We start from the raw sequence: 12,133 nt of genomic DNA on the forward strand, positions 1-12,133 counted from the left end.
ATCAAAACTTCAACCTCAGCCTGATTAATGATATACTCTAGTCAACCCAACCAGCTATGGAATTACAGTTAAGCAGCTATTATTTATTCCCAGTAAAACGACCACTACTTAAAAATGGCAATCAAGTTATAAGTAGGCATTAGCAGTGGGGTAGAAAGACAACCCCACAAAAAAAAAAAAATCACAAGGAAGGAAATAATAAAGAACAGAAATAACAAGAAACAAATATACAACAGAATCAATAAAGCCTAAACTTAGTTCTTTTAAAAGACTGTAACATTGATAAACTTCTGGGATTAAAAAAAAGGCAGAAAGAGAGAGAATTTACAAGTAAGTAATACTAGGAATGAAAAAAAACAGATATCACTATAGGTGTGTCACAGTCATTAAACAGAAAATAAGATATGATAAATAATTATATGGCAATGAATTAGAAAATTTGAACAAAATGGACAAATCCTTAGAAAACAATGACTTAGCCAAACTGATTTAAGAAGAAGTAGAACACTTGAACATTTCTACAACCATCGAAGAATCGATAATAAATTTTGATTTTCACCATACATTCACAGAAGACATGATTTTAATCTCACACACACTCTTTCATGGAGAAGAGATTACTGAACTCTGTTTTGTGAGGTTAACATAACCTCAATACAACACCCCAAGAAGCCAGGCAAGGAAGGAAAAATAACCAGCCAATCTCACTTGTGAACACAGAGGCAAAAATCCTAATAAAAAAAGTTACCAACCAAATCCAGCATTATATAAAATAAATAAAATATGATCACCAAGTTGAGTTTATATGAGGAATGTCAAGTTGGTTTATCATGTTAAAAATGGATTAATGTTATTCACAACATTCAGAAATTAAAGGAAAAACATGTGCTTTCTTCAGTAGATGTAGATAAAGGAATTGGATAACATTTAACACACCTTTATGATAAAGCTTAGCAAACTAAAAACCTACAGCAAATATATTAATGGTGAAAGCTCTTCCTTGGCTATCAGGAATAAGACAAAGACATCTGCTATGATCATTACTATCCAACATTGTAAAGGAGTCCAGGAAAATACAGTAAGACAAGAAAAAGGGGGGAAAAGTGAATAAGAAAAACATAGATATGGAACAGAGAAGAGAAGAAGAGCCCTGCGTGCTAAGTTGAGGGTATAATAATAAATTCATAAGAAAATATATACATTCTGCAATTACATCATATATATATTTTACAATGTAAAATAGTAAATAAAAGAGGTTTTTGGCAAGCTGTCTAGTTCTGTTTCTTCCTTTAGAGAGGACTTAAAAAACACAAAGTTGGAGATTAGTATTTTTATTTAGACACCTGTCTTTAAATTCTCCAGCCAAAAAACCAGCACCATTTATAAGATTCAAAAATAATGAAAATAAGTTTATGTGTTGCAAGTAGCAGTGATAATAAAATCAGAAAATCTTAGCGTTGAAAGAGACTTTAAAGATCACCTCATTCAAAAGGAAATCCCTTCAATGTCTTTAAGCGCAGCCCCGGGGTGGCAAACACCCTGGGCAGGAATGCAAGGGTACTTCCTCTGTACTGACAAGCCAGACAGTGGAAATGACATTAAGGGCACATGTGAACCAAAAAGGAAGGACCCATTCAGGGTGACTAATCGTGGCTGATTCCATGCAATTGCACGCTCACTGAATGGTATCCTAGCACCAACTAGTGGCAAGAATTAATGAAGACATTATTTGCCAGGGAAAAATAGAGCATTTATCATAAAGAAATCTTACATCTCAATGCCAACCTCTTTTTAGGTGCCTTCCACAGTCCATGATTTTTACCCTCTTGATGAAATAATACAGACAGATGTCTTTATTTAAAATCTGGGAGAATGCTGTTCAGCTGAAAAACCGGTGAGCAATTTGTAAGGACATGGTTGTCAGAATCCTGGGAGGACGGCAGGGGATGGGGGTAGGTCAAGAAGGGAATGAGGCCGGGCGGGGTGGCTCACGCCTGTAATCCTAGCACTCTGGGAGGCCGAGGCGGGCGGATTGCTCAAGGTCGGGAGTTCGAAACCAGCCTGAGCGAGACCCCGTCTCTACTAAAAATAGAAAGAAATTAATTGACCAACTAAAAGTATATATACAAAAAATTAGCCGGGCATGGTGGTGCATGCCTGTAGTCCCAGCTACTCGGGAGGCTGAGGCAGGAGGATCGCTTGAGCCCAGGAGTTTGAGGTTGCTGTGAGCTAGGCTGATGCTACGGCACTCACTCTAGCCTGGGCAACAAAAGTGAGACTCTGTCTCAAAAAAAAAAAAAAAAAAAAAAGAAGGCAATGAAAAATCTTTGTATTTGGAAAAAATTGCCCGTTAATCTGTATAGCCTTCCCAGAACTTGTGAGTACATAGCACTTTCTTGGTATTTCACCCTAATTCAGCCTGAAGGATTCTCTAGCTGTCGGCGATGGCAGTTGTTAACCATCAGAGCCCAGCCCATTCATCACGTCTAACACTGTGATGGAAAACCTGGAATTCCAAACAGAGTCACCAATCACAGTCTATGAGCCAGCTCTGACAATGTCTTGCTGGGTCTGTACAGACAGAATTCGGGACTTCTATGGCAAACTTGACCTTGGTAGCTATGTTGGTAGCTAGCCTGCTTTGCTACTGTTACTGCTTACGCACCCAGGAAATCTAATGAGTCCACATAAGTACAGGCAGCATTGATTCATGATTATAAGGCAGGATTAAACTAGATGCAATACCTATCTTTTGTAGCTATAAAGAAAAGGATTGGAAAATGCGCCCTTGTTATCCAAGGAAGGTTCCTTTAGAACTAAAATCCCATTAATAAGAACTACTTTGTTGAAATATAAACTTGCATTTTAAAACATCATTATCAAAAAATAAAAACTTTACTGGTAGAGCATTTTATTCTATAGTATTCCTAGGATCTGATTTGTATTTCAAAAAGCGATATACAAACCTACAGTGTAATGTGTTTGTATGAAGAAATGATATATGTGTGTCTATATGGATATATTTATAAAATCCAAAAAACTGAGTTCTTGTGAGTGTGCTTTTGGCCTCCGAAAGGAAATTGGCTCAATGGTAATTGGCAATCCTTTCTAAACGATGCCCTTTAATGATTGTGGCTTATGTGATCTGCAAATGTTACAGCCCTGTGTTTTGCTGAGTCCCCTTGTGACAATGAGTTCTTCCACAGCTCACCTGCTATTCACAGGTCGAAAGAAGCCACTTAGAGACTCTGCATCTGCAAGACTCAGACTGTCAACCTGCATGCCTTCTTCTGGGGCATAAACAGTCAAGGGAATTACTAACTGACTAACACAGTCCAAGCCAAGCCAAGCACTGCATCCAATCAGAGGGAGTCTGAGGCTGGCCATCTTCTGTAACCCCAGTGCTCAAAACCAAGATGCCCGGGTCACTGGCACCAGTGTCTAAAGCCCATGGGGCCACAGTTCCGATCACACTCACAACACATCCTTTCATTCATTGCTTCATTCATTTGTTTAACACACACTTCTTTAAAAACTGAGACATGGTAGATGCTGAAGCTTCAGAGGTAAGTTACCCAGTCCCTGCCCTTCCTGACTTCGCAGCCTGGTGGAGAGAAGTCAACTGACAAATAAATATAGAGTGAGGAAAAAAAGTTCTTACATTTCTAAATTATACTACCTCCGTGCTAAGAGAGCTACAGGGATTATCTCATTGAATCCTCACAATGATGCTATGAGGTGGATACCATTATTATCTTCATTTTACATAGGCAAAAAAATAAAAAGAGTCTTCAGAAAGAGATGAAGCAATTTGCCCAAGATGACAAAGCCCAGGCATCTTAAAAAAAAAAACCAGAAAATGACTTTTTTATCCTCTAACCCAGCAATTCTGCTTCTAGCAGGATTTTTTATAATAGCAAATAAACTGTGAACAACCTGCATGCCCATCAAGGAGAGAATAGAGAAAATACTTAAAGTACACTCACACTGTTAAGTATCGGACATGCTCGTGAACGTTAGAAATAAAACACTGAATTTTTTAAAAAGCTGAAGACCGTATAGTGTATAACATTTTTAGAGCTCAACACAAGTAAAACAAAGTAACATATTATTTGATGATACAGAGCTTATGTAAGAAAATGCTGTTTTTTAAACTCAGAGGGTGGTAAATGCAAACGTCAGGGTAACAGTCATGGGGGGGGGTTGGGGCTGGGGCAGCAGAGAAAGGGGATTGGAGAGAAATATTCAGGTGGATGCAAGGCTTTTGATGATGGCTCAATTCAAGCGTTGACAAGCTAGAGCCTGCAGGTCAAATCTGGCCCTCCAATTGTTTTTGTAAATAAAGTTTTATTTGAACACAGACACACCAATTTGTCAACATGGTGTCTATGGCTGCACTCACTTTACAACAGCAGAGATGAGTAGCTGCAATGGAGACTGTGTGGCCCATAAAACTGAAAATATTACACTTGATCTTAGCCAAAAGGCTGAGAAGCAATGAAAATATTAATACTTACTGTCTGCCCCTGTGCAGGGAAAGTCTGCTGTGACTATTGTTCTTGCCTTAGATTGGGTAATCGGTTCTTCTTTTATTAACTGTGAGACCTTCACCTCTCTCGGCCTCAGTTGCCTCTTCTGTAGGGAATGGAGATTATACAGGTTCTTACTTTATATATTAGTGTGAGAATTAATTAACTAATGTACGTAAAGTGGATTAGTGGTTTCTCTGGGGTAGTAGAACATGGGAATGGGGACTGACTGCTAATGGGTACAGAGTTTCATTCAGCAGGACAAAAATGTTCTAAAACTAGATTGCAGTGATGGTTGCAACCCTATGAATATACTAGAAGACAGAACTGTGCACTTTAAATGGGTGAATTGTATACTATGTGAATTTTATCTTTAAAACAAGAAACACTAAACAACATGTTACTTAGGGATATATACATATGTAATAAAATTTTTTTTTAAGCAATGAAAAAAAGCCACAGACTGGGAGAAAACACTTGACCAGGGTCCCATGTTGTTGAGAGGAAGACCACAGAAGCGAAGGGCCACTGTCACTACACCATGTCAAGGGCACGTTCTATCACTGTGATTTATCACTGTCCATGTTGACCTGGAGCACCCAGCTGGGGCAGTGCTTGTCAGGTGTTTCTACTGGAAATTTACTCTTTTTTGTTCACCCTTTCCATTATTCTTGGGAAAAAAAGTCACTCTGCAAGTAGCTCACACTCAAGGAGTGGGGAGTTACATTTCACCTCCTTGTGAGTGGAGTATCTACGTAAAGTAGTTGGAATTTTCTCCATGGAAGATTTATCTACTCTTCCCCATTTATTTATATCAGTATGGACTCAGAAATAGTTATTTTATGCTTTGGTTTATAATCCAGTAGTACTATTTTATTTTTGTTGCTGAAATTTGTTCCAGCTTTGGCCACTGGGAGATCTTGCAGTTGGCTCACACATACATCCCTTTGACATACTCCATCATTGTCTTTGTTTTTCTTTTTTCTTTTCTTTTTTTTTTTTTTTTTTTTTTTTTTTTTTTTTTTTGACCACTTGCTTACTTTCAGCACAACATCTTGTAAATTTCTCTCTTGGCCTTTTCAAAAATTTAATTAATATTACTAATTTGATCAGGTGAACTGTAATCCACCATGTATAAATTAGCACGGAATTTAGGCTACATAATCAAGTTTCATAGTACTTCACTTCTGCTTTTGAACTGTCTTCTTGGCTGTCCCCTGCATTCGACCACAAATCTATGATCTTGGATTTAAAACTTTGATGTGCTACCTGAACTACACTGATTTATACTAACTCAGCTCTTTCCGTTGCTCCCAAGAAATGGATGAAATTACGTCTCTCAACATCATACTTACTATATTCTATATCCTGCCTTTGTTCAACATTTTTGGAAAATTGTCGATGTGACTCTATTGCAACAACATAAAAATAAAAAACTTACCCTTAAAGTAAGAAGGTGATGTGTGCTCCATTCACGGTGGAATCGTTCTTTCTCCATGTTGGGAAAAAAAAAATGAGTTCAGAAGAACCTGATAGGTACATGCCCTCTTGCAGGGCTCCTCAGCTTCAGCACTGTTGATATTTGGGGCTGGGGACTTCTTTGGTGCAGGGCTGTCCTGTCATTGTAGGATGAGTTAGCAGCCCCCTCTGGCCCCTGCCCATTAGATGCCAGGCATGCTCACTACGTTGGGGAAGCCAAAATGTCTCCAGACATTGCCACATATCCCTGGGAAGAGTAAGGGGGGAGTAAATCGCCCCAGTTGAAAACCACTCTGCTGTAATAACCCAAGAAATTTTCTCCATGCAGCATTACTATAGATGACTCAAAAGTCCTGGGGCAAACAGTTGGGCTCTTTTACTGTGTAATCTGATCAGCTTTGATTCACTGGGCAGGACCGAACTGGGCAAGTCCTTGCAAAGGCGACCTCCAAGGAGCAACAAAGGTAGCATTTGGGTAATTTGGAAAGTGATATGACACAGGTTGGAAGGCTGCTGTGTTTCATCCTCTAAAACACCTGCACCTAAGTGGTGAGAGTGAACTGTGTGGTCCTGGCTAATTTCCAGCCCAGGTGATTGCAGATGATGGTTCTTAGTCTTCTTTCCAATCTCTGTAGGACACAGTGCCTGCTCCATACCGCATGACTAAACAAACCATCAGGATTCTCTTAGCTTTAGTGATTAGTTAGAGGATATAAATTTTAAGTCAGTGAAGAAATGGGGGAGGAAAAGGACAACTTGGGTTTCCCCTTTTGTCCCTTCGGGATGTAACCATGCACCCGTCAGATCCTTGGTGGACAGAGAAACCTCCTTGGAATCATCTTGCAAAAGAGAAAAACAAATTATCCAATAGTTCATAAATCTGCATAGGGCTTTCTTTTGATGAAGACCATTCCTAGAGCAATTGAGAGGAAGCTGGATCACAGTGTTTAGACCCAACTGAGGGGCCTAGTGTCCTCATGTTAATAACTTCCTCCAACTTGCCCCCCCCCCGCCCCCCCTGGTGGGCCCCTGACCCTGCCCCCCCCATCCTTGCAGGAAATTGCACCATTTTCTACCCTGTTCTCCACCCTTGCTCCCATTTAAACCACCAGCCCTGCGTTTTAACCCTTAGGGGCTGGCCTCTGCCCAGCAACAGAGAGAATGGGATAAAACTAGAGGGCCCAACTTGTCCTGGTTTGTCTGAGACTGGCTGGATTTCAGCGTTGAAAGTCGGGGTCCCGGGCAATCCTTTATTTCCTGGCAAACTGAGACCTTAACTCCTTGAAGCCACGCTCCGTATCTCATCTCCTGTGAGCTCGGCTCTCTCTCCTACCTCACAGCATCCAGGCCAAGGTGTGATTTTTCGTCTTTAAAAAAAAACAAACTTGAAAGAGAGAAACTGAAATCAACTGCAGCGCTTCTCCCGGGTGGCCACCAGGGGGCTCATTCTCCCACACGCGCAGCACTGCGGGAGGGACAGGGACAGAACGTTCTGGATTAGAAGGATCAATTTTAAATGGGTAGTCAGTGACTGCCTCAGGGCAGAGGTAAAAAAAAAAAAAAAAGATGGTTTCGTCGCTGTCACTTCTGCCTCTTCAAAGAGGCAAACAAAAAGCCAGGGTTGATGAAATCGACCCTCCATTCTGGGAACCACCACGTCCCGGAGCTTCGTGTCTCTTATTCCTGGTCCTTGCGACGTGGGAACTGTGTGTGGGAAGGTCACAAAACCGTGTCACACTTTCCCACCACACCACCTCGCCGTGTTATTCTGAAGGGCCTTGAAATGGGAGAGTGACACACTGCTCCCTGGGCTTAAGGCGAGGGGTGTGGGCAGGGGAGGACTGGTGTGGACAGAACGTGGAGAACCTGGTCGAGGCCAGAGGCGGGGCTGGGGGTGGAAGGGCCTCACTTCACAGTGCGGACACCCATGGGAGTGAGACATGGGAACGCGGCAGCCCCAGGGTGATGAGGACACAGGGACTCCCCGCCTCTGTTACTTTCCAATTCCAAGATAGCTGACGGCAGCAGCCATCATTGTCGCCCCACGTTAGGGAGCTCAGAGCATGAAACAGATGTGACTTAGGCAGAGAGTTCGAGGCTATTCGGCATGAGCACTGACCAGGGAGTCCGTAAGGGAACCTGGAGAGAATTTCCAGGTGGGCCTGTGTGTGCCAAGCCATTACAGCCAGCTATTTTTTTTTGAGATAAGAGTCTCACTTTGTTGCCCAGGCTAGAGTGAGTCCCATGGCGTCAGCCTCGCTCACAGCAACCTCAATCTCCTGGGCTCAAGCAATCCTGCTGCCTCAGCCTCCCGAGTAGCTGGGACTACAGGCATGCGCCACCATGCCCGGCTAATTTTTTGTATATATATTTTTAGTTGGTCAATTAATTTCTTTCTATTTTTAGTAGAGATGGGGTCTCGCTCAGGCTGGTTTTGAACTCCTGACCTGAAGCGATCCCCTTGCCTCAGCCTCCTAGAGTGCTAGGATTACAGGTGTGAGCCACCGAGCCTGGCCTAAATTATTTTTTTTTTAGAGATGGGGTCTTGCTATGTTGCTCAGGCTGGTCTCCAACTCTCGATCTCCTTCCACCTCAGCCTCCCAAAATGCTGGGATTACAGGTGTGAGCCACCATGTCTGGCTGTCAATTCTAATAATGAGTTATTATGTCTTAACCCTGGGGTCAGTGCAGAGAACACACAACATTCTAGAAAGGGTTAAAGTAGTTGGATCGGGAACTTCTCTTAGAAATCTTTAAATTCAGTTTGATTGAGAATCCTCTCCTTACACCTTGTAGACATGCTCAGGAGTCCTGGGGTTTGCTTGTTCTTATCTCTCTCTCTCTCTCTTTTTTTTTTTTAAAGAAAACCCTCAGCAATAGGTTTCATTATGACATAGAACTGATTTTTTTTTTTTTTTTTTGTCAGTCTCTACCATTCTGATAATCACACTTGGAGGTCCTGCTGAACTGTCAGGAAAATGATTCCTTTCCACATTACCTTAAGCAAAACAATTATGGTTTCTAAAACTATGCATTAGATTACTATGTCAGCCCCACTAGCCGCACTACCACCAAATAAATTGGGTTAACATTTCTGAGTTGCCAATAATCCGTTCCCCATGGATATATTTTTATCCAGGGCAACATCCCTCTAATTCAAAGCTTGAAAAATGAAGCCCATGTGATTTCAGGAAGACAAGCACTTTTAAGTTGTGAAGCATGTTGTAGCCTAAAAAAGAAAAACATAGCCTTCCAAAGGGAGCATCTTTCCAATAAGAAAAAAAAATTATTTGACTGACAGCTCTTTTCAAGTGCAAATGAGAGTGACAGCAAGAAGAGGTTTAAAATTCTCATTAAGTTGGATGGTACTTTTGCTTTTTTAATGTAAATATTGATATGTAATCTGCTTTTGCCATGTCAAAAAGCACTCATGCATACAAACATGCTCAGAATATAATACACAGGTTCTCTGTTCCTCTCCTAGGTCCTGTATTCTTTTCTTTGTAATGCTTTCTCAGAAAGCAGAGTGTGCATTATGGCCAATTGCTAGATGGCAGCTCTAAAGAACACCCAAAAAACTTGACTATAAATCAGTGAAATAGCCAACATGTTTACATGAGTGAGGATCTCATTGTTCTTCTGCCCAGTTAAAGTGTTTTCATCAGACTTGTGCAAGAGGAGCTGAACACACTGATGTCCAAAACACATACTTCCGTACAGAACTGGAACATTGTGAAACCACGGTGGAAGGAAGGATGGGGACAGGGGAAAACCTCAGTCAGTGTTTCTCAAACCAGCCCCATCTTCAGAGTATTTAATGGGGTTTTGGTGTACAGACAGCTCTCCAAATTTAGGTCATTGTATTTTCAAAATTCACTATAGTTCTTTACTTAAACCAAATAAGAGGCATTTTAAAATTAAGAATAATAGTTGTTTGTATTAGTGAGCAAGATAGTACTGTCCCCTCGCTTTTAAGAAAGCTTCTATATTTTGTTGATGATGAATAGGTTGAACCAAACTTTCATTCCAAATCCAACTGGTGAAGGGCTAATAACCAGAATCTACAAAGAACTCAAGCAAATCAGCAAGAAACAAAATCAAACAAGCCCATTAAAATGTGGGCAAAAGACATGAACAGAAGCTTTTCAAAAGAAGGTAGACTAATGGCCTATACACATACAAAAAAATGCTCAACATCACTAATCATCAGAGAAATGCAAATCAAAACCACAATGAGATATCACCTACCCCCAGTGAGAATGGCTTTTATCAAAAAGTCCCAAAACAATGGATGCTGGCATGGATGCGGAGAGATAGGAACACTATACACTCTTGGTGGGACTGCAAACTAGTGTGAGCTCAATGGAAAATAGTATGGAGATTCCTCAAAGAACTAAAAGGAGACCTACCATTTGACCCAGCAATCCCACTACTAGGTATTTGCCCAAAGGAAAAACGTCATTTTTATCAAAAAGACACCTGCACTTGAATGTTTATAAGCAGCATAATTCACAATTGCAAAGATGTGGAATCAAACCAAGTGCTAATCAATTCATAAATGAATGAATAAAATGTGGTATATGTACACCGTGGCGTACTACTCAGCCATAAAAAGACTGAATTAATAATACCTTTTGCATCGATCTGGGTGGAACTGGAGACCATTCTCCTAAGTGAAATATCTAAGGAATGGAAAAAGAAACACCACATATACTCACTATTAAATTGGAACTAACCGATAAGCACTCATGTGCACAGATGGAAGTAAAACTCAACAGAAATCATGCAGGTGGAAGGGGGGAGGAAGGGACCAATGAAATCATACCTAATGGGTACAGTGTACACTATCAGGATGATGAGCGCACTTACACCTTTGACTCCAGCAGTACAAAAGCAATCCATGTAACCAAAAGATTTGTACCCCTGTAATATCCTGAAATTAAAAAAAAATAAAAATAAAAATAAATAATAAATTTAAAAAGTTTATTGATGCAAAAAAATCCAATTGGTTTTGTTTTTTATTTTTTATTGGTTGCTCTATTGGCCAGTCTTCTTTCTGTTGCGAATGATAAACCTGAAATTAGCTTAATTTTTTAAAAAAGGAATTTATTGACATTCATAATCAGAAAAATTTAGGGATACATGTAACTTCAGGCATGGCTGGATCTAGGTGCCCAAATGGTGTCATCAAGAACAAGTCCCTCTTCATTGCTTGGGTCCCTGTTCTGCTTTGCTGTCCCCGAGTCGCTTTCATTCTAGGCCTTCTGTCCGTGTAATGACTAAAGAGGACCCACGCTGCTCCGGACTTGTATGCTGTACTGCCTATGCTCTCAAAAAGACAGAGTGTCTCTGTCACAAACACCCCTGCAAAAATCTCCCAAATGGCAGATTGATCCCCTGTCCCAGACCTAAACCAGTTGCCGTGTCTTGGAAATGCTGGGCCCATTGAACAGGCCTGGATTTGTAGCATTCCTTAAGCCTGGGATGGCAGCCACATGGACCAAAGTCTGGGAGCAGGGTGGGGTAATTTCCCAAAGAAAATGTAGGATGCCATTATCAAAAGAAGGGGGGCATAATGCCTGGGTGGTAAAAACAACACTTGTCCACTTCCTGTGCTGACTTAGAAATTCCTAATGCACAACTTGTGTCATTGAGAATGGCAGCAAAACTTTGGTGGCTCTTGTAGGTAGCTCTGAAGACACAGCTAGAACAAGGACTAGAAATTATGGACAGATCTCCCAGGGAAGTCTCCTTCCCTGGCTAACTCAACCAGCATGTCCACTGGAAGCTGGGAGATCCTGTGTCCACTTGGGAAGTGGCTGGGCGTGAATTTCTGTCTCCTCTTTGGTCACATTGGCATGGAAAGCATTTCTTCTTGTTGTGTCAAGCATTTGGATGTGTGTATCACTCCCAACAATACTTCATTAAGTTATTTCTTCACTGAGTACAGAAAATCATTGATTTTTAAGGGAAAAAAAAGTCAAACTCTTGATTATTGGGCCATGTGAACTATAGTTTGATCTCCTTAAAAATCCAAATTTCTTATAGCTTCAATGTTAAAAATCATGCAATTTCAGGTTCAGGTTTGCTGTGAAGCACACCACTCAAGCACAGCACCAGTCATG

The sequence above is a fragment of the Microcebus murinus genome, chromosome 2 (genome assembly GCF_040939455.1).
Source record: "Microcebus murinus isolate Inina chromosome 2, M.murinus_Inina_mat1.0, whole genome shotgun sequence".
Lineage (NCBI taxonomy): Eukaryota > Metazoa > Chordata > Mammalia > Primates > Cheirogaleidae > Microcebus > Microcebus murinus.